This window comes from Scyliorhinus torazame, chromosome 5 (assembly GCF_047496885.1).
Source record: "Scyliorhinus torazame isolate Kashiwa2021f chromosome 5, sScyTor2.1, whole genome shotgun sequence".
Taxonomy (NCBI): Eukaryota; Metazoa; Chordata; class Chondrichthyes; order Carcharhiniformes; family Scyliorhinidae; genus Scyliorhinus; species Scyliorhinus torazame.
In genome coordinates, this window is record NC_092711.1 from 115,271,958 (window position 1) to 115,297,443 (window position 25,486).

The 25,486-nt window shown below is 46.2% G+C and overlaps 3 long non-coding RNA genes across 3 annotated transcripts; 2 read left to right on the forward strand and 1 right to left on the reverse strand.

Annotated features, from left to right (window-relative positions):
- The first annotated feature begins 1,207 nt into the window (after positions 1 to 1,207).
- Positions 1,208 to 7,545, forward strand: LOC140419541 (uncharacterized). The gene is made up of 2 exons (XR_011945850.1): positions 1,208 to 2,042; positions 3,806 to 7,545. It is a non-coding gene; the product is annotated as an uncharacterized lncRNA (long non-coding RNA).
- Positions 7,546 to 8,741: 1,196 nt separating this feature from the next.
- Positions 8,742 to 12,251, reverse strand: LOC140419550 (uncharacterized). Its single transcript, XR_011945857.1, has 2 exons — positions 12,202 to 12,251; positions 8,742 to 11,379 (listed from the first exon to the last, which is right to left on the reverse strand). It is a non-coding gene; the product is annotated as an uncharacterized lncRNA (long non-coding RNA).
- Positions 12,016 to 24,085, forward strand: LOC140419548 (uncharacterized). The gene is made up of 2 exons (XR_011945854.1): positions 12,016 to 12,105; positions 22,286 to 24,085. It is a non-coding gene; the product is annotated as an uncharacterized lncRNA (long non-coding RNA).
- Positions 24,086 to 25,486: the final 1,401 nt, after the last annotated feature.

Consider the following 25,486-nt stretch of genomic DNA (forward strand, 5'->3'; position numbering starts at 1 on the left):
AAAAGTTTATTCGGAATCATGAGTTTTCAGAGCATAGCTCCTTCATCAGATGAGTGAAGAGGTAGGTTACGCAAACACTGCCAATGATGCAAGATGATACTTTGAATGAAAGTCTTTGCAGATAATTAAGTATTTACAGGTCCAGACGGTGTGATTAGAGAGAGGGATAATCACAGGTTAAAAAGGTGTGAATTGTCTCAAGCCAGGACAGTGGAAGGATTTTGCAAGCCCAGGCCAGGTGGTGGGGTTAACTGTTGTGAAATGTACATGAATCCAAGATAACGGATGAATGGACATCATGCGACAATCACCAAGCAGAAATGTCCATTTCCAGTCGTGGAACACATCAGCAGTCAAGGGCATTCAGCCTCTGATCTTGGGGTAAGTGTTCTTCAAGGTGGCCCTCAGGATGTTTGACAACGCAGAATCGCCGAGCAGAAACTGATAGCCAAGTTCTGCACACATGAGAACGGTATCAACCGGCATCTTGAATTCATGTACATTTTACAAATTTTAACCTCCCACCATCTGGGCTTGCGAAATCCTGTAAAGACTTAATGACCTGCAAAGACTCACATTCAAAGTATCATCTTTCATCAATGGCTGTGTTTGTGTAACCTACCTCTTCACTCACCCGATGAAGGAACTACCCTCTGAAAGCTCGTGATTCCAAACAAAGCTTTTGGACTTTAACCTGGTGTTGTCAACCTTCTTACTGAGCCCAGCCCAACGCGGCATCTCCACATTCTGAACAATGGGGAATAAGGTTCCCACGGTAGGCCACTGCAGAAAATACGGAAGCATGGGATTCAGGGAGATTTAGCAGTTTGGATCGGAAATTGGCTAGCTGGAAGAAGACAAAGGGTGGTGATTGATGGGAAGTGTTCAGACTGGAGTCCAGTTACTACTGGTGTGCCACAAGGATCTGTTTTGGGGCCACTGCTGTTTGTCATTTTTATAAATGACCTGGAGGAGGGCGTAGAAGGATGGGTGAGTAAATTTGCAGATGACACTAAAGTCGGTGGCGTTGTGGACAGTGCGGATGTTACAAGTTACAGAGGGACATAGATAAGCTGCAGCGCTGGGCTGAGAGGTGGCAAATGGAGTTTAATGCAGAAATGTGTCAGGTGATTCATTTTGGAAGGAATAACAGGAAGACAGAGTACTGGGCTAATGGTAAGATTCTTGGCAGTGTGGATGAGCAGAGAGATCTCGGTGTCCATGTACATAGATCCCTGAAAGTTGCCACTCAGGTTGAGAGGGTTGTTAAGAAGGCGTACGGTGTGTTAGCTTTTATTGGTAGAGGGATTAAATTTCGGAGCCATGAGGTCATATTGCAGCTGTACAAAACTCTGGTGCGGCCGCATTTGGAGTATTGCGTGCAATTCTGGGCGCCGCATTATAGGATGTGGAAGCATTGGAAAGGGTGCAGAGGAGATTTACCAGAATGTTGCCTGGTATGGAGGGATGATCTTATGAGGAAAGGCTGAGGGACTTGAGGCTGTTTTCGTTAGAGAGAAGAAGGTTAAGAGGTGACTTAATTGAGGCATACAAGATGATCAGAGGATTGGATAGGGTGGATAGTAAGAGCCTTTTTCCTCGGATGGTGATGTCCGCACGAGGGGACATAGCTTTAAATTGAGGGGAGCTAGATATAGGACAGATGTCAGAGGTAGGTTCTTTACTCAGAGAGTAAAGTAGTAAGGGCGTGGAATGCCCTGCCTGCAACAGTAGTGGACTTGCCAGCACTAAGGGCATTCAAATGGTCATTGGATAGACATATGGACGATAAGGGAATCGTGTAGATGGGCTTTAGTGGTTTCACAGGTTGGCTCAACATCGAGGGCCGAAGGGCCTATACTGCGCTGTAATGTTCTATGTTCTCAGCTCCTCCCACTCATTGAAACATCACCCCCGACAATGACAGCAAACGCGCATGCGCCCTGATGCACATCCAATAAAGATGGCGGCCGTCAACCCGAGCCGAAGATGAGGAGGTGGAGCTCCGTTCGGTACAAACGGGTCCCGTAAAGTTTTCTGAGGTTTGCGGCTTACAACAACTTTACATAACGTTTGCGCTTATCCCCGCGATCTCTCGCTTCCTCCATATTGTAAAACCCCTCTTACCAATTTCGTATCTGAAAACACAGCTCTGCTGCTTCGCCATTACCCACACTGCGCATGCTTCAATCGCAGTGGACCCGCCCCTCATTCACTCCGATTGGTTGGAGGACCAGTCGCTCACAGTCGGTCCTCCAGTTCGGCCTCTCCTCTTCCTATTGGACCACACCTGCCGTCAATCACCCGGTGAGTGTGGCCACAGGCTCAGGCTGACTCGCTGATTGATCAATAACAACATTGGTTCACATTCGGCTCTGGGGCAGCACTCGGGATTTGTAAACACCGCCCCCCGACACTGACCTTTCACCTGACACCTCACAATGCCCGGAGTGATTGACGGAAGCCTCTGACCAAAGAGGAGAAGGGGATTGGTTGGATGACCGAACGGGAGTGGCTGGTCCTCCAACCAATCAGTGAATGACGGGCGCGGCTCTCGGGGTGCCGGATCTTTACAGAAGAAGCAACCGCGCAGGCGCACGTGCCAACTCAAACAAAGAAACATTCGAATCCTCAATTTGTGACCTGGATGCATAGTGATGGTTTTTGGAAACAGAGATTACAGCTACCGGGCAAAAATTAAACAGATTGGGCCTTATTTTCTTGAGAAAACAAATCACTCAGTAGTGACCTGATACAAGTCTTTAAAATGATTTGTGGGTTGGACAGGGGAGAGGTGGGGCGGATGTTGCCAATTGTAAAGGAGTCGAAAACTGGGAGCCAGGAATAAACATGGGCGGCACCATGTCATAGAATTTACAGTGCAGAAGGAGGCCATTCAGCCCATCGAGTCTGCACTGGCCCTTGGAAAGAGCACCCTACACAGCACCCCACGCCTCCACCCTATCCCCTTTATCCCGGTAACCTAATAACCCCACCTAACCATTTTGGACACGAAGGGGAATTTAGAATGGCCAATCCACCTAACCTGCACATCTCTACACAAGCCGGGAAGCTAACCACTATGCAGCCGTACTGCCCCTGTGCTACGTTGTAGCACAGTGGTTAGCACAGAAATAGTGCAGGATTTTCTGGTTTCACGCTTGAGGAGGCTGACAAGCACTGTTGCATTATAGTGCCAGGGTCCCTGTTGCCTCACAGCGCCAGGGTCCCTGTTGCCTCACAGCGCCAGTCGATTCCCGGCTTGGGTCACTGTCTCTGCGGAGTATGCATGTTCTCCCCGTGTCTGCGTGGGTTTCCTCCCACAAGTCCTGAAAGATGTGCTTGTTCGGTGAATTGGACATTCTGAATTCTCCCTCAGTGTACCCGAACAGGCGCCAGAGTGTGGCGATGGGGCTTTTCACAGTAACTTCATTGCAATGTTAATGTAAGCCTACTTGTGACAATAATAAAGATTATTATTATAAACACGGTCATAAATGCAAGAGAGTTACTAATAAATCCAAGAGGGAGATATAGACACATTTCTTCACTCATTGGATTAGAATGTGCAACTTGTTACCAGGGAAGGAGTTGAGGAAAGTGCTGGGATGTTTCCAAAAGGAAATGGGACAAGCACATGAGAAAAGGGAATGGAAAGATCAGCTGACAGGCTGAGATGAGGTGGATGGGATGGAAGGAGATGTGTGTCGGGGATAATCAGCAGCAGAACAGTTGGACCAACTGGCCTGTTTATGCATTGTAGAATCTAAGTAATTCAATGTAAACTTCCTTTACACAATATTAGGATTGCAGATGGGAAATTCAAACCAAACATCATGCAAGTCCTAACAGAGTCTATCGATTCATCAGGAGTTGAAAATCATCGGCCTTTCAATGTGGAAGGAGGAATCTTTGTCTGGTCTGCCTGAAAGAAAAGATTGCAAACATCAGTGCGACTGGAAAAGCACTGAGGCACATACACACAGTGATTATTCCAGCGAACTGGCTGTGCAAAGAGCTTTAACCAGTCAGATAGCCTGAAAACATATTGCGCCATTTACATCAAGAAGTGACCGTACTCAGGCTGTGTGGACCAGGCTTCACATCAGGAAGAGACCGTACTCAGGCTGTGTGTGGGGACCAGGCTTCACATCAGGAAGAGACCGTACTCAGGCTGTGTGTGTGGACCAGGTTTCACATCAGGAAGAGACGGTACTCAGGCTGTGTGTGGCACCCAGGTTTCAACTCATCGTCGAACCTGGACAGACAAAGGACATCAGTACCATGGAGAAACCGTGGAAATGTGGGGACTGTGGGAAGGGATTCAATTATCCACCTGAAGTGGAAACCCATCGACACAGTCACACTGGTGAGAGGCCATTCACCTGTCTGGGTTGTGGGAAGGGATTTAATGCTTTATCAAACCTCCGGACTCACCATCAGGTCCACTCTGACCAGAGACCGTTTAAATGTCCTGACTGTGACAAGAGCTTTAAAAGCAGAAAAGATTTACTGTTGCACCAACGCACTCACACTGGGGGGGGGGGTTGGCATTCACCTGCTGTGTGTGTGGGAAGGGATTCACTCAGTCATCACACCTCCGGACCCACCATCAGGTCCAGTCTGATCAGAGACCTTTTAAGTGTTCAGACTGAGAAGAGTTTTAAAAGTAAAAAGGATTTACTGATACATCAACGCACACACTGTGGAGAAGCCGTTCACCTGCTTTGTGTGTGAGAAGGGATTCACTTGTTCCTCCCACCTTTTGATTCAGCAATTTGTTCACACTCATCAGAGACCATTTAATTGTTCTGACTGTGAGAAAACTTTTCAGCAAAAAAGATCTTCTGAAACACCAACACACTCACACTGGGGAGAGGCTATTCGCCTGCTCGATCTATGGGAAGGGATTCACTCAGTTAGCTCACCTTCTGAGACACCATCGAGTTTACACTGGAGGACGGCCATTCACCTGCCGTGTGTGTGGACAGGAATTAATTGATTCATCCAACCTTCTGATAGACCAACGAGTTCACACTGGGGAGAGACCGTACACATGCACTGTGTGTGACAAGAAATTCACTCAGTCATCCCACCTGACTACACACCAACTTGTTCACACATCAGAAACCTTTTAAATGTTCGCACTGTGAGAAGGGATTTAAAAGTAAACAGAATCTGCTGAAACACCAGCGGGTTCACACTGGGTAGAGGCCATTCAACTGCCCCGTGTGTGGGAAGGCATTTGCTCAGTCAAACAACCTGCTCATAGACCAGCAAGTTCACAGGCGGCATCAGGGTTTGGATTCTCCTGTTATTGCTGCCGTTAATCACATCCAGGACTGAATTATGTTTGGACGCCTGTTTTGTGTGGGGTTCCACAGTTTTGTGGTGTACATATCAATGATTTAGAGTGAAATATAGGGACCATAATTAAGAAGTTGGTCGATGGTACAAAAGTTATTTATGTGTTTGACAGTGCAGAATAAAGCCAAGGACAGCAGGAAGATATCACTGGACTGGGTCTTCAGCCAGAGGGTGGTGAATCTGTGGAACTCTTTGCCACAGAAAGCTGTTGAGGCCAAATCACTGAGTGTCTTTAATAGAGATAGATAGATTCTTGATTAATAAGGGGATCAGGGGTGATGGGGAGAAGGCAGGAGAATGGGGATGAGAAAAATATCAGCTGTGATTGAATGGCGGAGCAGACTTGATGGGCCGAGTGGCCTAATTCTGCTCCTATGTCTTACGGGTCAGATGGACAGAAAAATGGCAAACAGAATTCAATCTGGAGCAGTGTGACATCAAGAGTTTGGAGGGTAAACAAGAGAAGAGAATGAAGAATAAATGGGATGATGCTGAGAATTATACAGGAACAGTGACCTTGGATTCAAAAACCACAGATTCCTGAAGGTGGCTGGGCAGGTAGATCAGGTGGTCAAGAAGGCATTTGGGACACTTTTCCTTCTTGGCTGAGGCCCAGGATGAAAGAACAGGGAGATTATGTTTGATCTGTATCAAACATAGAGCACATCGAGAGTGCTGAGTACAGTTATGGTCACTGCATTGATCAACTATAAAGTAAAGATATATTAATCAACTAATGTAAATCTTAAAAGAAATTCATAATTTATCAAATAGTTACATTCAATGTTCAGTTAATCAAATCTAGGGGATAAAGATAACACTAACTAACAAAGGACTGCAACAGTGAAGAAATTTCAATTTTTCAGTAAAGTAAATTCTGAGGTGTTTAGATAATAATAAAGAAAATAATTTCAGTTAACTCCATAAAACAAGGTGACTTCAGCACAATGAAGAAGCTGATTGGTGAGTAGTTATTTATTTTAATATGAAATTGATTCTGGTTCAGTGAGTTAATAATCAGAGAAACAAAGACATGGCAGGGTATCCTAGTCCCGTGGAGTGCAATCCAGTGCCCTGTGAGCAAAGCACGATGTTTCTCATAGGCTGGACAGTCACAAGTGCAGGAAATGTCATCAGCTGAGCAGCAGGAAGCAAAGAGGAATGGTCGCGAGGTATTTTTATGCCTGGAAACTGTTCCCAGTAGGATTTGATATTTCTCAGGATAAGATTCCATGCATTGTGTGGTACATATCAATGATTTAGACTTTGTCTAGGGGGCATGTTCAAGACAGTGACAGTCTTGCGGTTGACAGTGAGGAAGAAAGCTGTAACCTGCAGGAAAATATCAGTCGACTGATCAGGTGGGAAGACAAGTAACAAATGGAGATTAATATACAACATTGTGAAGTAATAAATACATTTGGGGCGGACAAACAAGGCAAAGAGAAATAATATTACTGGTATGAGAGTGAGAAGTGTAGAGGCACAGAGGGAGATCGGAGTGCATGTCCACAGATCCCTGAAAGTAACAGGAGAGGTAGATGAGATGGTTGAAAAGGCACACAGGACACTTTCCATTGTAAGAGGAGAACTAATGAATATGGTTTAATTAATGATTTATTAGGGCAGACAATAATTATAGTCTATTCAAGGATCTTAAAAGAATATTTTCAATGAGTGTTTTCGAAAGTAAAAGGAAAATTCCACATTCAGGGTAAAGACATCACCCAGAAACATGCTGATGTGGCAAAGACACAACATGGAAAATCCACCTAACCTGCAAGGCTCATTTCAGTAACTTGTTCTTCAGTAACTTGTTTTTACAGACTGCAACTTGTTTTTTAAGACACCTGCAGGGCCCACATCAGGAACTTGTTTTTCAGTATTTTTTTGGGTGATCTCTCCAACTTGTTTTCCATGTCCTGAAGTAGCAGACACAGCTAACGGTGCAAGGTGGAGCCAGTTAGCAACAAGGGAGAGACTACGAGCAGCCAGAGAGGGATGTGTGAAAAATGCTTACTCTGCCCGCAACTTGCTTAAGTCTGAACCAGACAGTCCAAATGTCTGGCCTACAGTGTATAAATATTGCTCGATTTATCAACCAGGTAGTCAGCTCCAGGGATCATTGTCTAACGTTGTGCTCTCCCAGTGCATTGGCTAATAAACAATAATTCTGTACTTTGGTCTCCTGAGATTATTTCCTCCAATTATCTTGTCCACGTGCTCCACCGTAGGGCAGCACGGTAGCACAAGTGGATAGCACTATGGCTTCACAGCGCCACGGTCCCAGGATCGATTCCCTGCCGGGTCACTGTCTGTGCGGAGTCTGCACGTTCTGCCTGTGTCTGCGTGGGTTTCCTCCGGGTGCTCCGGTTTCCTCCCACAGTCTAAAAGACGTGCAGTTTAGGTGGATTGGCCATGATGAATTGCCCAATGACCAAAAAGGTTCGGACAAGTTATTGGATTACGGGGATAAGGTGGAAGTGAGGGCTTAAGTAGGTTGGTGCATACTAGATGGGCCGAATGGCCTCCTACTGCACTGTATGTTCTATGTTCACGACACCGATATGAAGTGAGACATAGTATATTAGAGCAGGGAATATGTCCAGCATTTTCTGGTGATGAACGATTATGGGCTGGATTCTCTGTATTCTATGTCCGCAGGATAAAAGTCGGCGCCGCCCCCGCACCGATCCTCTGCCCGGTGGGGGGGGCCAGCAGCCGCTCCGCATAAAGCCCCTGGCTCGACCTGCGGATACGGCTGCAGAATGGTTGGCTCAATAGCCGCGCATGCACACGGCTGTGGCCTCCTACAGCATGGCACTGGCCGCGCTTGGACGGGCTTGTCAAAATCTGCATCTCTGTCACCCCCCAGACCACCCCCACTAGTCCCCCCAGGCCCCGCCGAAGCCTCCCCTGCCAGCGGAACGACCCCCCCCCCCCACCAACCTCCGACAGTGAAAGCGCTGGACACAGTCCTCAGTCGCCACGGGAGGTCCCTGAAAGTTGTGAGGACACTTGTCTCACACCATCGGGGAGTCGGCCAATTGGTGGCGGAGCATCGGGGGAGGGTCCCGGGTGAAGTCCTGGGGCCGTCCATACGCCGTACAGTGCACTCCTCGAGTATGCCGTTTTAGGGGGCGGAGCATCGGAAAAACGGTGTCCCCTCTGATTCCAGCATAAAAATGGATTGTCCGGCCAATTGCCAAACGCAATTTCGGCGATCGGAGAATCCAGCCTCTTATGGGCCAGGGTTTAGAGAACACCAAAGTATATCATGGAGTTCATCTGACCCACAACTTTAAATAGATTGTGGTTATGGGGAGCACAAGGGCCCACTTTACAGGTGTGATGCAACAGAGAGCTAAAGTATGTTTAAAACAAAACAATGTTTATTCTATGAATCCAGTTAACATTTTATAAACACACAGTAAACAATTTATCAACTACCAATCCTGACCACTCCCCCCAAAAGAATACAGTACTCTATAGATCACCCTTGATAACTTTCCAAACAACATCCATAAGGTAAATCCTTTTTAAAATAAAGACAGCAGGTTTAAATGCTCTACAGAAACAGGTATTACTTTGGAATCATCAATGATCATGAGACATGGGAGAAGAATTAGGCCTCTCGGCCCATCGAGTCTGCTCCGCCATTCAATCATGGCTGATATTTTTCTCATCCCCTCATACTCATGAAGAAGGAGCTTTTAAAGATTGAGTCACAGTAACTGTCACCTTGTTCAAAATCAAACTAAACTCACTGTCTTTACCAAGGAGATAGGTGCTATCTGTAAAGTCTCAGGCAAGCGACCACTCAGAAGCGATGACTGTAGAAAAGTTTAGATTTATTCCTCTTACTATTTACATCTTCTACTCACCAAAGGGTGTCCCGCGTCTACCCACAGCTGGGTCAGGATATTTATGTTCCAGCAGTCTGAGGAAAACGTGTGGCAGCTCCCCCTCCCCTCACTCAGGTGAGGCCACAGGGACTCTGAGGTTAGAACACTACCCAGGCCATGGAGACATGCTAGGAAACCCTGTCCCTTGATCAGTTCAAAATTGAGGAAGTGTTGAAGTGAGAATGTAAATTACAGCAGCGCTGGCAATAATCTCCGAGTCATTCCTGGAGGTGCCAGAGGACTGGAGAATTGCAAATGTTATGCACTTGTTCAAAAAGGACAGTTCCAACAATTACAGCCCAGTTAGTTTTGAATATCCTGGGAAAGGAGTTCACTAAAATCAGCAACAAGCCAGCCTCTTGTGCGGTTTTAGTTTCTGTTTCTCTTCCTGCACAATAAAACCCTGAGCTCATGTTTACAATGATCCACTTCCCAATCAGAGATCTGAGGCTTCATTAATTTCAGCCCAAAGTGTAACCACAGGAAGAGGAGGCTTTGCAAACATCCCATCCTGAATGATGAGATTCAGTACAGATCCAGTACATCAGTCAAAATAACTGGCTCTTGTGTTTAGTGGTCCCGGGAGTGTTCCCAATACCTTCCCTGGATCCTAGGGTTCGGAAACACTCTGGAAGGTGTGGGGAGCTGGGGCCTGTCCATGGGAGTAACTGAATGTATGAGAACTGGATTAAAAAGGAGAAAAGACCCGAAAATGGAGCAGTTGGGAACAGGATACCAATTAGTTTCCTCTTATCCTCGAGAAATTACTGGCCCTGCTGTGTGTCTGAAAAAACATAAATTCATTTGACACAGATCAGAATATTAAACTGCAGCAAACAGTTTTTGTTTGTGAACTCTCTGGTGTCTTAAGAGGTGGGACGAGTGGATGAATGTCTTCCCACAGTCAGAGCAAAGAAACGGCCTTTCCCCAGTGTGAACTCGCTGGTGTGTCAGAAGATTGGATGGATGAATGAATCCCCTCCCACACGTGGAGCAGGTGAACAACCTCTCCCCAGTGTGAACTCGCTGGTGTTTCTGGAGGCTGGATGACAGGGTGAATCCGTTCCCACACACAGTACACCTGAATGGCCTCTCCTCATTGTGAACTCGCTGGTGTGTTAGCAGATCAGTTGAGGTTTTGTAAATCTTCTCACATTCAGAACATTTGAAAAGTCTTTTATCCGTGTGAACCAGTTGGTGTTTAGCAAGGTGGGATGATCGTGAGAATCCCTTCCCCCATACAGAGCAGGTGAATGGCCTCTCCCCATTGTGGACTCTCTGGTGTATCAGCAATTCACTTGTGGTTTTATAACTCTTCTCACATTCAGTACATTTGAAAGGTCTGTTATCAGTGTGAACCAGTCGGTGTGTCATGAGGTAGGATGATCGGGTGAATCCTTTCCCACACACAGAGCAGATGAATGGCCTCTCCCCAGTGTGAGTACGTTCATGTTCAATGAGTGTCTATGATCGTATGAACCGCTTCGCACAGTGAGAGCAACTGAATTGTCTCTCGGTGGGAACAACCTGGTGCGTAACCAAGTCCTTGGAGCTTTTAGAGTTGTTATCACAGCCTGAGGGCTTAAAGAGCCTCTCGTCAATGTGAACTTGCTGGTGTGTCAGCAGGTGGGATGACTGAATGAATCCCATCCCACATATGGAGCAGATGAATGGCCTCTCCCCAGTGTGACTGTGTCGATGATTTTCAAGCAGGGATGGATAATTTAATCCCTTTCCACAGTCCCCACATTTCCACGGTTTCTCCATGGCGTCAGTGTTGTTGTGTCTCTCCAGGATAGGTGATCAGTTGAAGTCTTGTCCACACACAGAACATGTGTAGTTTCTCCTCACTTTTAATGGTGTGATATTGTTTCTGGCTGTCTAACTGGTTACAGCTCTTTCCACAGTCAGTTCACTGGGACACTCACTCAGGTGCTTTTCCAGTCACACTGATATTTGAAATCTTTTCCCATGAACAGAACAGAGAAACATTTCTCCTTCCACATTTTTCGATGTTATTCAGATTCTGATGTAGCGAGTGATTCTGTTAGATCTCTGCGATGTTTTATTTGAGTTTCCCACTTGCAAAATTTCCTCTTCTAATACCCTGTAAGTTTACAAACATCATCACTGTACAGTATATTAGAAATTCAGAACAGACAATTCCAGTTTCTATGGAGTAACCTCTGACCTCTTGTTACCCCAAATATGTGGGGCAAACAAACTGAAAGAAGACAAAATTAGCAACAAAAGCAAAGGGAAGCTTCCGAACTCAACCAGAACGTTGTTTCCAGTGTCTTGTAGTTGTTCTGTAGCCTGAAGTTCCCAACAGTTGTGGAAGGTAGCAAGCGTACCAGTGGACACCACTGCTCCCTTTCCAGACAGGCTGTTAGGCAGTGTGACAGCCACCGAACCTCCATAGGGACTGCAAATTCAGCTCCAACAAATTTGTGTTAACCAGGTCCAAGAACAGGTCTAGGAGAAGTACTTCTGATTTACCCAGCCTCTTCCAAGGATTCGGAGCCAAGTGTAAGCAAAGTTGAAGAGCAACCCCTTCTGGAAACTATACAGAGGCTGCAACCTCTCACATTGAACAGAAACATGGCTCCATGCACTCTTCTGCACTGCAGCCTGGGGATGAGTGAAGTTGTTAAACAATCTGTGACCCGGTCTCTAGTATTCCCCGAGCACTAGGACCCGGGCGGGAATAGAGAACCCGAAGCCCACAAACCACCCGCGCATGCGCACCGATTCAATTGAATCAAGATGGCGACCGTCAAGCCGGGCCTGTTCCCGGGAAAACGACCCGAAGCTGCAAACGCAGGACTTCCAGGTACGTTTTCCTGGTTTAGGGCTTTCACCCGGTGTTTAGACACTCTCCCCATCCAGACCCGGCTCCATCGCTTCCTCCAGGTTTCCGCTTCCTTACCCGCTGCCCATGAGACAAAGAACCGTCTCTCTCTCGCAGGCGCCATCACACACTGCGCATGCTCCAATTCCGCTAGATATTACGCCTGGGCATTGCTGTCCTGCGGTGCAGATAGGGAACATTCACCACCGCGGGGAATGCTGGGTATAGAGTCCGCCATCGATAATCCCAATTACGTGATTAGTGATTTTTGTTTGTTACGTTGTGAAAGATGGGGCTGGTGGGACAACCAATAAAATTCGGAATATAATCATAGGTAAATCCAAGTGAGCAGACCCTCAATTATCAACCAGAAAGAAAAGTAGTGGAAATTAATGAAACACCAGCCATCCAAGTATGGAAAATAGATATATAATGAGGGAAATCAATTTATGTATCTTTAATGAACATCGAAAAGCAAAGAGGAAGATTAAAGATCTTTAAACACCTCACACACTGGGCAAGAAATGTCTTGAAACGCAAAACAGGAGCTTCAGGAAATCAATACTGACCTTGGGTAGAGTGCTCTTTCCAAGAGCCGGTGCAGACTCGATGGGCCGAATTGCCTCCTTCTGCGCTGTAAATTCTATGAAAACCCTGACAAATATGAAACTACTAGGTTGATGGAAGACATTTTTAAATTACAAATTGTTTACCAGGGATTCACACTCACTCACTTAACTTGCGAATTCAGGTTCCAGCCCTCAAGTCTGGCAACAGACCTTACTGCTCCCTTGCCCCTCCGGCCTCTGAGCACCTCTTGCTGCTGTTTCCCAGGACAATCAGTGTCGACTCTCCAACATTACTCTGTCAAATGGAGTTCAGAGGCTCAGAGGAAAAAAAAGAATGAGGACATGGATCTGAATTTGGAAATACAGTTAAAGAAACATGATTCCATTTGTAAACTGAAGTATTTTCATTGAAATTCAAAGTACTTGATTGCAATTAACACATTCATTTTGCCTGACACTTGTGGGCAATGGGAGTAAATTATGCTCATTATTTTATATCAATCTACTTTTCTATGATTTTGACACATAATCTTTCTTTTTTATCACATTTAAATGGTGGACTTTGAGCTGAAAAATCATCAACGCAGTCACAATGGTGAGATGCCGTTCAGTTGTACTGAATGTGGGAAAGCATTTACACATTCATCCACCCTGGTGACACACCAGCAAGTTCACACTGGGGAGAGGCCATTCGCCTGTTCCGTGTGTGGGAAGAGATGCATGTTTTTATCTGGGCTGCGGAGATACCAGCAAGTACACAATGACAAGAGATGGTTTCATTGCTCTGACTGTGATAGGAGCTTTAAATGTTTGTATGGGCTGAGGGAGCACCAGCACATTCACACTGGTTACTCACCATTCAGCTGCTCTCACCGCACAAAGAGCTTCAGCAGATCGTCCAGCCTGTTGATACATCAGCGAGTTCACACTGGGGAGAGGCCATTCACTTGTCATGTGTGTGAGAAGGGATTCATTAATTCATCCAATCTGCTGATACACCGGCGAGTTCACGCTGGGGAGAGACCTTTTAAATGCCCAGACTGTGGGAAGAGCTAACAAAGTTCTGGAGACCTGGTGCACCATCAACGTGTTCACACTGATGAGAGACCGTTCAGGGGCTCTCACTGCGGGGCTGGGTTCAGGCGATCATCTGACCTCAGTGTACATCAGCGAGTTCACACTGGGGCGAAGCCGTTTTCCTGCTCCGAATGGGGAAAGGGATTTGTTCGTTCATGCAACCTGTGGAGGCACCTGCAAGTTCACAGTGGAGAGAGGCTGTTCACCTGATCTGTGTGTGGGAAGAGATTCACTCGTTAATCCACTCTGCTGACACACCAACAAGTTCACAAGTGACTGCAGGGGTTGGATTCTGCTGTTATTCCTCCTGTTAATCATGTCCAGAACTGAACCATGTTCATTATGACCATTGGGATCTGTTTCTGAAGATTTGAATAAACTCCAGCCCAGTTAAAATTATTCAGATTCTGGATAACTGTCAAATCAGCTTTATCTTAAACACAAAGATAAAAGCAAATTACTGCAGACGCTGGAACCTGAAACAAAAACAGAAAATACAGGACAATCTCAGCAAGTCTCTCCAAGATGCTCTCCACAGAGGCTGCCAGACCACCTGAGATTGTCCAGTATTATCTGTTTTGTATTAAACACTGTGTGAGTGTGTTATGTCTTTTTTAATATGTGAAGACAAGTTAGTTCCTTTCAAAAAGTTCTCTGTTGTTTCACAACAACTAGTGTGTGCACAACAAGATCCGAACAGCAAGGAGACAAGCGACCGATTGATCCACTTTTCTGGTGGTGTCAGTTAAAACATGAATGCTGGTCCCACTGGACCAGGAAATCTCCCCTGTGGACAGTGTGTGGAGCTGCTGAGCTCTCCCAAGCTGAAAGTGGAGCTGATTGAGCTGTTGCGCCTGCAGTGAACCGTGAAGAACCGCTGCCTGGGATCTTTCCTCTTCATTCAGACTCCCAGCTGAAGCTGTTTCTGCAGTAAAATAGTTAACAAAACAAACAAAGAACAAAGAAATGTACAGCACAGGAACAGGCCCTTCGGCCCTCCAAGCCCGTGCCGACCATGCTGCCCGACTAAACTACAATCTTCTACACTTCCTGGGTCCGTATCCCTCTATTCCCATCCTATTCATGTATTTGTCAAGATGCCCCTTAAATGTCACTATCGCCCCTGCTTCCACCACCTCCTCCGGTAGCGAGTTCCAGGCACACACTACCCTCTGCGTAAAAAACTTGCCTCATACATCTACTCTAAACCTTGCCCCTCTCACCTTAAACCTATGCCCCCTAGTAATTGACCCCTCTACACTGGGGAAAAGCCTCTGACTATCCACTCTGTCTATGCCCCTCATAATTTTGTAGACCTCTATCAGGTCTCCCCTCAACCTCCTTCGTTCCAGTGAGAACAAACCAAGTTTATTCAACCGCTCCTCATAGCTAATGCCCTCCATACCAGGCAACATTCTGGTAAATCTCTTCTGCACCCTCTCTAAAGCCTCCACATCCTTCTGGTAGTGTGGCGACCAGAATTGAACACTCTACTCCAAGTGTGGCCTAACTAAGATTCTATACAGCTGCAACATGACTTGCCAATTCTTATACTCAATGCCCCGGCCAATGAAGGCAAGCATGCCATATGCCTTCTTGACTACCTTCTCCACCTGTGTTGCCCCTTTCAGTGACCTGTGGACCTGTACTCCTAGATCTCTTTGACTTTCAATAATCTTGAGGGTTCTACCATTCACTGTATATTCCCTGCCTGCATTAGACCTTCCAAAATGCATTACCTCACATTTGTCCGGATTAAACTCCATCTGCCATCTCTCCGCCCAAGTCTCCAAACAATCTAAATCCTGCTGTATCCTCTGACAGTCCTCATCGCTATCCGCAATTCCACCAACCTTTGTGTCGTCTGCAAACTTACTAATCAGACCAGTTACATTTTCCTCCAAATCATTTATATATACTACAAAGAGCAAAGGTCCCAGCACTGATCCCTGTGGAACACCACTGGTCACAGCCCTCCAATTAGAAAAGCATCCTTCCATTGCTACTCTCTGCCTTCTATGACCTAGCCAGTTCTGTATCCACCTTGCCAGCTCACCCCTGATCCCGTGTGACTTCACCTTTTGTACTAGTCTACCATGAGGGACCTTGTCAAAGGCCTTACTGAAGTCCATATAGACAACATCCACTGCCCTACCTGCATCAATCATCTTAGTGACCTCCTCGAAAAACTCTGTCAAGTTAGTGAGACACGACCTTCCCTTCACAAAACCGTGCTGTCTCTCACTAATACGTCCATTTGCTTCCAAATGGGAGTAGACCCTGTCTCAAAGAATTCTCTCCAGTAATTTCCCTACCACTGAAGTAAGGCTCACCGGCCTGTAGTTCCCGGGATTATCGTTGCTACCCTTCTTAAACAGAGGAACAACATGGGCTATTCTCCAGTCCTCCGAGACATTCCCTGAAGACAGTGAGGATCCAAAGATTTCTGTCAAGGCCTCAGCAATTTCCTCTCCAGCCTCCTTCAGTATTCTGGGGTAGATCCCATCAGGCCCTGGGGACTTATCTACCTTAATATTTTTTAAGACACCCAACACATTGTCTTTTTGGATCTCAATGTTACCCAGGCTATCTACACACCCTTCTCCAGACTCAACATCTACCAATTTCTTCTCTTTGGTGAATACTGATGCAAAGTATTCATTTAGTACCTCGCCCATTTCTTCTGGCTCCACACATAGATTCCCTTGCCTATCCTTCAGTGGGCCAACCCTTTCCCTGGCCACCCTCTTGCTTTTTATGTACGTGTAAAAAGCCTTGTGATTTTCCTTAACCCTATTTGCCAATGACTTTTCGTGACCCCTTCTAGCCCTCCTGACTCCTTGCTTAAGTTCCTTCCTACTTTCCTTATATTCCACGCAGGCTTCGTCTGTTCCCAGCCTTTTAGCCCTGACAAATGCCTCCTTTTTCTTTTTGACGAGGCCTACAATATCTCTCGTTATCCAAGGTTCCCGAAAATTGCCGTATTTATCCTTATTCCTCACAGGAACATGCCGGTCCTGAATTCCTTTCAACTGCCACTTGAAAGCCTCCCACATGTCAGCTGTTGATTTGCCCTCAAACATCCGCCCCCAATCTATGTTCTTCAGTTCCCGCCTAATATTGTTAAAATTAGCCTTCCTCCAATTTAGCACATTCATCCTAGGACCACTCTTATCCTTGTCCACCAGTACTTTAAAACTTACTGAATTGTGGTCACTGTTACCGAAATGCTCCCCTACTGAAACTTCAACCACCTGGCCGGGCTCATTCCCCAATACCAGGTCCAGTACCGCCCCTTCCCTAGTTGGACTGTCTACATATTGTTTTAAGAAGCCCTCCTGGATGCTCCTTACAAACTCCGCCCCGTCTAAGCCCCTGGCACTAAGTGAGTCCCAGTCAATATTGGGGAAGTTGAAGTCTCCCTTCACCACAACCCTGTTGTTTTTACTCTTTTCCAAAATCTGTCTACCTATCTACTCCTCTATCTGGCTGTTGGGAGGCCTGTAGTAAACCCCCAACATTGTGACTGCACCCTTCTTATTCCTGATCTCTACCCATATAGCCTCACTGCCCTCTGAGGTGTCCTCCCGCAGTACAGCTGTGATATTCTCCCGAACCAGTAGCAGAACTCTGCCTCCCCTTTTACATCCCCCTCTATCCCGCCTGAAACATCTAAATCCTGGAACGTTTAGCTGCCAATCCTGCCCTTCCCTCAACCAGGTCTCTGTAATGGCAACAACATCATAGTTCCAAGTACTAATCCAAGCTCTAAGTTCATCTGCCTTACCCGTAATACTTCTTGCATTAAAACATATGCACTTCAGGCCACCAGACCCGCTGTGTTCATCAACTTCTCCCTGTCTGCTCTGCCTCAGAGCCCCACTGTCCCTATTCCCTAGTTCTCCCTCAATGCTCTCACCTTCTGACCTATTGCTCCCATGCCCACCCCCCTGCCATACTAGTTTAAACCCTCCCGTGTGACACTAGCAAACCTCGCGGCCAGGATATTTATGCCTCTCCGGTTTAGATGCAACCCGTCCTTATATAGGTCACACCTGCCCCGGAAGAGCTCCCAGTGGTCCAGATAACGGAAACCCTCCCTCCTACACCAGCTGTTTAGCCACGTGTTTACTTGCTCTATCTTCCTGTTTCTAGCCTCACTGGCACGTGGCACAGCGAGTAATCCCGAGATTACAACCCTCGAGGTCCTGTCTTTTAACTTTCTGCCTAGCTCCCTGAACTCCTGCTGCAGGACCTCATGCCCCTTCCTGCCTATGTCGTTAGTACCAATATGTACAACGACCTCTGCCTGTTTGCCCTCCCCCTTCAGGATGCCCTCTACCCGTTCGGAGACATCCTGGACCCTGGCACCAGGGAGGCAACATACCATCCTGGAGTCTCTTTCACGTCCACAGAAGCGCCTATCTGTGCCCCTGACTATAGAGTCCCCTATTACTATTACTCTTCTGCGCTTTGACCCTCCCTTCTGAACATCAGAGCCAGCCGTGGTGCCACTGCTCTGGCTGCTGCTGTTTTCCCCTGATAAGCTATCCCCCCCGACAGTATCCAAAGGGGTATACCTGTTCGAGAGGGGGACAACCACAGGGGATTCCTGCACTGACTGCCTGCCCTTTCTGGTGGTCACCCATTTCTCTGCCTGCACCTTGGGTGTGACCACATTTACATAACTGCGATCGATGACGCTTTCCGCCACCTGCATGCTCCTAAGTGCATCCAGTTGCTGCTCCAACCGAACCATGCGGTCTGTGAGGAGTTCCAGTTGGGTGCACTTTCTGCAGATGAAGCCATCCGGGATGCTGGAAGCCTCCCGGACCTGCCACATCTCATAGTCAGAGCACTGCACCCCTCTAACTGACATTGCGTCAATTAATTAAAATTAAATTTTTTTTTTTTTTAAAAATATATATATATTTTTTTAAATTTCAAAGTTACTGTTAACTATCTGTTTCCTAGCACTAGATTTCTAATAGAAATGCGAAAGCTAAATATAGTACTCTCCGATTCTGGCTTAGATATCCCTCTAAATTATAATTAAGTAATTATGTTTAATTAGTTACCAATGCTTAATTTTTTTAATTTAGTGTAGATTCCCAACCAGCCACTCAGGTCACAGCTTTTCTGTGATGTCACTTCAGTTTCCCCCCGACACACACAATTTGAAAAAGGTATAAAAGTAAAAATGAGTTAAAATCACTTACTTACCTTCTTACCCTCTGAGTGTCTTAGATGTTCTCAGGTTCTCTCCCTGACAGAGACTGCTCCTCCTCCTCCGAACGGCTCCCGAAACTAGGCCGCAATCTTTTAAAATCTCCGCTCCGACTCGCAGCTCCTGCGCTTTTTAAATCTCCCGCGCTGTTTTCAGAGTCCCGGCTCACTCACCTCCCGCGCTGTTTTCAGAGTCCCGGCTCACTCACCTCCCGCGCTGTTTTCAGAGTCCCGGCTCACTCAGCTCCCGCGCTGTTTTCAGAGTCCCGGCTCACTCAGCTCCCGCGCTGTTTTCAAAGTCCCGGCTCACTCACCTCCCGCGCTGTTTTCAGAGTCCCGGCTCACTCAGCTCCCGCGCTGTTTTCAGAGTCCCGGCTCACTCACCTCCCGCACTGTTTTCAGAGTCCCGGCTCACTCACCTCCCGCGCTGTTTTCAGAGTCCCGGCTCACTCAGCTCCCGCGCTGTTTTCAGAGTCCCGGCTCACTCAGCTCCCGCGCTGTTTTCAGAGTCCCGGCTCACTCAGCTCCCGCGCTGTTTTCAGAGTCCCGGCTCACTCACCTCCCGCGCTGTTTTCAGAGTCCCGGCTCACTCACCTCCCGCGCTGTTTTCAGAGTCCCGGCTCACTCAGCTCCCGCGCTGTTTTCAGAGTCCCGGCTCACTCAGCTCCCGCGCTGTTTTCTTTGAACTTTGAATATCAATCCCAATTTAATCTTTGGTTCAAAATCTATAACTTTTTAAACAATGTGCAGTGTTACAGGGAGAAGGCAGGAGAACAGCACTGGGTGAAAGGCTCATTCAGAAAGACATAGCAGACACGAGGGACCGAATGGCCTCCTTCTGCACTGCAACAGTCTGTGATTCTGTTGAGCTCATGTAGAACCTTTCACACCTTCAGAATATCCAATATGGTTCACAGCCAATGATGGATTCTGGAAGGAATAATGAGGAGAGGCAGTATAAACTAAACAGTAGAATTTTAAACAGAGCAGGAACAGAGTGGCCTGAAGTTTATGGACACAAATGTTAGAAGGTGGCAGGACAAGTTGATGAGGTGTCAAAAATGCACAAACGATCCTTGTTATCATTGAAATGGGCAGGAGTACAGGGAAGCTATGGGAAACGTTTATTAAACGTTTGGGCCTTAGCTGGATCTCGTGACCAGCTGTGGGCAGCACAATTTAGAAAGGAGGCCAATGTCTTAGAGAGGGAGCAGGGGAGATTCACCAGAATGGTACCAAGGTTGAGGGATTTCAGTTTTGTAGAGAGACTGGAGAAGTTGAGATTTCCTTTCTTACACAGAGAAGGTTCGAGGAAAATTTATTGCTGGTGATCAAAATGATGAGAGGTTTCTGCAGGCAGATCGGAAGAAGACGTTTCCACTGTTAGGAGAGTCAGTAAACTCTGGAATTCCTTCGCTAACTATCCCCACCTCATTTTCCTCCTTTGGATACTCCTTAATTCCTACTTCTTTGACCAGCCTTTGGTCACATCTGCTCTATTGTACCCTTTCATTGCTCAGTGTTAAATGATGATTGATAGCGTCTCCCATGAAATGTTTTGGGATGTCAGACAAAATATCCAGGCTTGGGCTAACTAGTGCCAAGTAACACACAAGTGTCAGGCAATGACCATCTCCAATAAGAGACAATCTAACCATCGCCCCTTGACATGCAATGGCATTACCATCACTGAATCCCCCACTGTCAACATCGTGGGGTTGGGTGACCATTGATCTGAAACTAAACTGGAATAGCCATATAAATAGTGTGGCTACAAGAGCAGGTCAGAAGCTAGGGATTCTGCATGGAATAACTCACTTCCTCACTCCCCAAAGCCTGTCCACCATCTACAAGGTACAAGTCAGGAGTGTGATGGAATGCTCACCACTTACCTGGATGAGTGCAGCTCCAACCACACTCAAGAAGCTCAACACCATCCAGGATAAGGCAGCACACTTGATTGGCATGCCTTCCACAAACATTCACTCCCTCCACCACTGACGCACGGTAGTAGCAGTGGGTGTACCATCTACAAGATGCACTGCGGGAAATCACCAAGACTCCTTGGGCAGCACCTTCCAAACCAATGACATGACTATCTAGAAGAACATAATCAGCAGATACCCTGACATCAAGAACACACCAGACACTCACCGCACACACTGACTGACACACCCACACAAACAGACACACACACTCAGGCATGCAGCCACTACCATCTAGAGGGACAGGAGCAGCAGATATATTTTTTAAAATTCAATTTTTACAAGATGTGGTCGTCACTGGCTCGTCCAGGATTTATTACCCATTCTTAGTTTCCCTTCAGACGGTGATGGTGAGTTGCCTTCTTGAACCGCTGCTGTCCTTGAGGTGTAGGTACACCCGCTGTGCTGTCAGGGAGGTAGTTCCAGGATGTTGCCCCAGAGACAGTGAAGGAGCGGTGATATATTTCAATATCAGGCCACTGAATGACTTGGTGAACCTCCAGGTGATGGGGTTCCCGGTGTCCGTTGCTCATGTCCTTCCAGATGGTAGTGGTTGTGGGTTTGGAAGATGCTGTCTCAGGAACCTTGGTGAGTTACTGCAGTGCATCTTGTAGATGGTACACACAGCTGATTGATCAGGAGCTGGTTTAGCACACTGGGCTAAATTGCTGGCTTTTAAAGCAGACCAAGGCAGGCCATATTCGGTACATATGACAATAAATCAATCAGTCAAATGAACATGAAATGAAATGAAATGAAAATCGCTTATTGTCACAAGTAGGCTTCAATGAAGTTACTGTGAAAAGCCCCTAGTCGCCACATTCCGGCACCTGTTCGGGGAGGCTGGTAGGGAATTGAACCATGCTGCTGGCCTGCCTTGGCCTGCTTTTAAAGCCAGCAATTTAGCCCAGTGTGACTGTGACAGATTTATTGTCATATGTACCGAAGTACAGTGAAAAGTATTTTTCTGTGGCCAAGGGAACATCCACAGTACGTACACAGTAGACAAAAAGGATAATTGACAAAGAAAATAATTGATTTTATTGTCAGTCTTCAGACAGGAGCTGGAGAACTGAACCCAGACAGAGGAGAGGGAGGGAGAAAACTGGGAGTGGAGGAAAGAAATGGTGCAGATGGTGAGATGGGTTTGGATTTCAGCCCAGGGAGGAGGGAGAGTGTGTAGAACGGGGATTGACAGCTTTGGGGGAACGAGAGAGGAAAAAATGTTCCAGAGAAACTAGAATTGTCTGTTCAGAATTTATATGCTGCACTGACAGTGATGACGTTTGTAAATTCCTTTTACAGGATATTGGAAAGGAGGATTTACAGATGTGAGACTGAAACCAAACATCATCTGACAGTCACTCAATTCATCAGGACCTGAAAATCCTCAGACTTTGAATGTTGAAGGAGAAACGATTGTCTCTTCTGTCTGTGAGAAACAATTTTAAACATCAGTGTGACTGGAAAGATATCAAGACAAACACACCCGAGCGAGAGTGTTCCAGTGAACTGACCGAGGAAAGAGCTTTAACCAGTTACACAGCCTGAAGAAACATCACGACCTTCACAGTGAGGAGAAACCATACACGTGTCCTGTACGTGGCGAAGACTTCAAGCGATCATCCACCTTGGAGAGACACAAGGACACAGGCGCCATGGAGAAACCATGGAAATGTGAGGACTGTGGGAAGGGATTCAGTTACCCTTCCCTGCTGGAAAACCATCGGCAGTCGCACTGGGGAGAGGCCATTCACCTGCTCTGTGTGTGGGGAGAGATCAATTCAGTCATCTGGCCTTGGTCTCACTAGCGGATTCACACTGAGGAAAAGCTATTCATCTGCCCCTCCTGTGGAAAGAGGTTCAGGCATTCTTCAGCACTCACTATACATCAACGCACTCACACTGGGGAGAGGCCGTTCGTCTGCTCCGACTGTGGGAAGAGATTCACTCAGTCATTCCACCTGCTGTCACACCAGCGTGTTCATAGAGGTGAGCAGCCGTTCACCTGCTCTGTGTGTGGGAAGGGATTCACTGGATCATCCCACTTGCTGTCACACCAGCGAGTTCACATGAAGGAGAAACCATTCAGCTCCACTTCCTGTGGAAAGAGTTTCAGACAGGCATCCTCCCTCATTGCACAGCAGCGGCTCCATACTGGGGAAAGACCGTTTACTTGCTTTGTGTGTGGGAAGGGATTCACAGTTTTACCCACCCTTCTGAGACACCAGCGAATTCACACTGAAGAGAAACCATTTGGCTGCACCTCCTATGGAAAGAGTTTCAGGCAGTCATCCAACCTCACTGCTCACCAACACACTCACACTGCGGAGAGACCATTCACATGCTCCGTGTGTGGGAAGGGATTCAATTAGTCGTCACTGCTCACCAGCGTATTCACACTGGGGATAAACCGTTTACCTGCTTAGTGTGTGGGAAGGGATTCACAAAGTCTTTCAACTTGCTGACACACCAACGCACTCACATTAAGAGACAATTCAAATGCTGTGTGTGTGTGGGAAGGGATTCACTCAGTCACGATGCCTCCAGCAAGTTCATAAATGACTGTAGGGGTTGGATTCTGCTGTTGTTTAGTATTGACAGTCTGACAATATTTTGTTCCTGCTGATGTTAACCCCTATAACTGCTGGAACTCAATATGCTGAAAATGGCATTTATTGTGGGGGCTACAGTGTCTATTTTTAAAAGCACCATCTGTGATCTTTCCCCTTAATCCAGGAACTCTCAGCAGAAACCTGTTTAGAATAAATTTCTGAACTTTTGCTTCAATTCTAAATCAACTTTTGGTGCATAATCTACAATTGTCTGAAAGATCCAACTGCAGGGCTTAATATATATGTTTTTCAATGGCTCTTCTTGAGATTTTCTCGAGAGATGCTCTCTGATTTTCAGGAGTTAATTTTTGGTTTCCAGGGTCTCCTTTTCCACTCTCACTGACTCCTTTATTAAGTGATGTAGTCACGCAATCACATTACCGTCAACATTTGTGTTGAGTATTTTTTGAGTTTACTTATTTTCGTACAGAAGATAGCACAAATACCAAAGACTGTGTACATATTAAATGTTTTAAATTGAAAGCAATAAGATGTTTTGGTTAATTTATTTAAAAAGGAAACACCCTTAACTTACTCCATTTCCAAAATGAGAATTCAAACTATCTGACACAATGAAACTCAACAGATGCCGAGTGTTTATTGGATCAGACGGTGAAGCAGGAAAAAACTCACCAATTCTGATCTTTATTATGTGGATTTACATTCAAAACCCATCGATAACCTCACTGCACCCACTGAGATCAGCTCAGACCGGGGGTTTTGTTTGTTGTCTGTGAGCGTTCAATTGCAAATAACAGCAGTGAAGAATGAAACCTGGATCACAACTTCTAATTTGACAGATGTGATTAGTGAGTAAGTTCACAGCAGAGATTACGCCAATTCCTGAGCTGTGCATCCCACCTCCTGAGATGTATAAAAATAATGAAATATTGCTCAGCAGAAGGGAAAGCTCTAAGTGTCTGCATCTCCTTCCGAAGCTCACACTGCTATGAAACCCTCTAGTTGTGTCCCAGGGAGACACGGTTCCTCCACACAGCACTGACTCAGGCAGCACGTCAGCCAGCTTCTTTCCTCAAAATGGACGACAAAGCTGTTCCTCCAATCACAGATTCTGTCGCTGCAGAAGCAACAACATTGGGAGAGACAGAATCTGTGATTGAAAGAGCTGTTCTTCACAGATTCTGTCGCTCCCATATACAGGGGCAGGTATTCTTCCAGTGGATTCTCCCATGATAGAACTTTCGTGGTCCTTTTGAGGATGAATTCATGATTCACACCTGGTTCTGAAATACTATCACTCTAGGTGTAAGGCTTCGTGGGATAAAACATGGATCTACATCTTGTCACCTAACACAAATTCATATCGTCACCTGAGTCCCAGATTTAAATGTGATTGTCCAATACAGAAAATATATATAAATTCACACCGTTAAATCTGATTCACAAGGTACAGGAGATACTTTGTGTTGTTCACAATGACGGCATTATCAACCTTCTCCCTAACCTGGCCTAATTCTTCTGCTGACCAGGGAGACTCCTTGTTCTAATGGGGACATTCACGTCTGTCCAGTTATCCCTTTAAGCCCTTGAATTGTTTGTGAATCGTGTCACATGTAGACCTGACTGGGTAAGGATGGCTGATTTCCTTCCCAAAAGGGCATTAAGAGAACCAGATGCGTTTTTATGACATTTGATCCATGCTCACAATATTTTTATTGAATTAAATTCAGCCGTGGTAGGATTCAAACTCAGGTACCATTATAATAAAAACAGCTGATTTGTGGCATTAACTCAGCGGGTCTGGCAGTATCTGTGGAGAGAGAAAAATAATAAACATTTTGAGTCTCCTTCGGTAATTTCTGATTTTATTAGATTTCCAGCATCTGCGGTATCTTGCTTTTATTATTATTTTTTTCAAAAAATATACTTT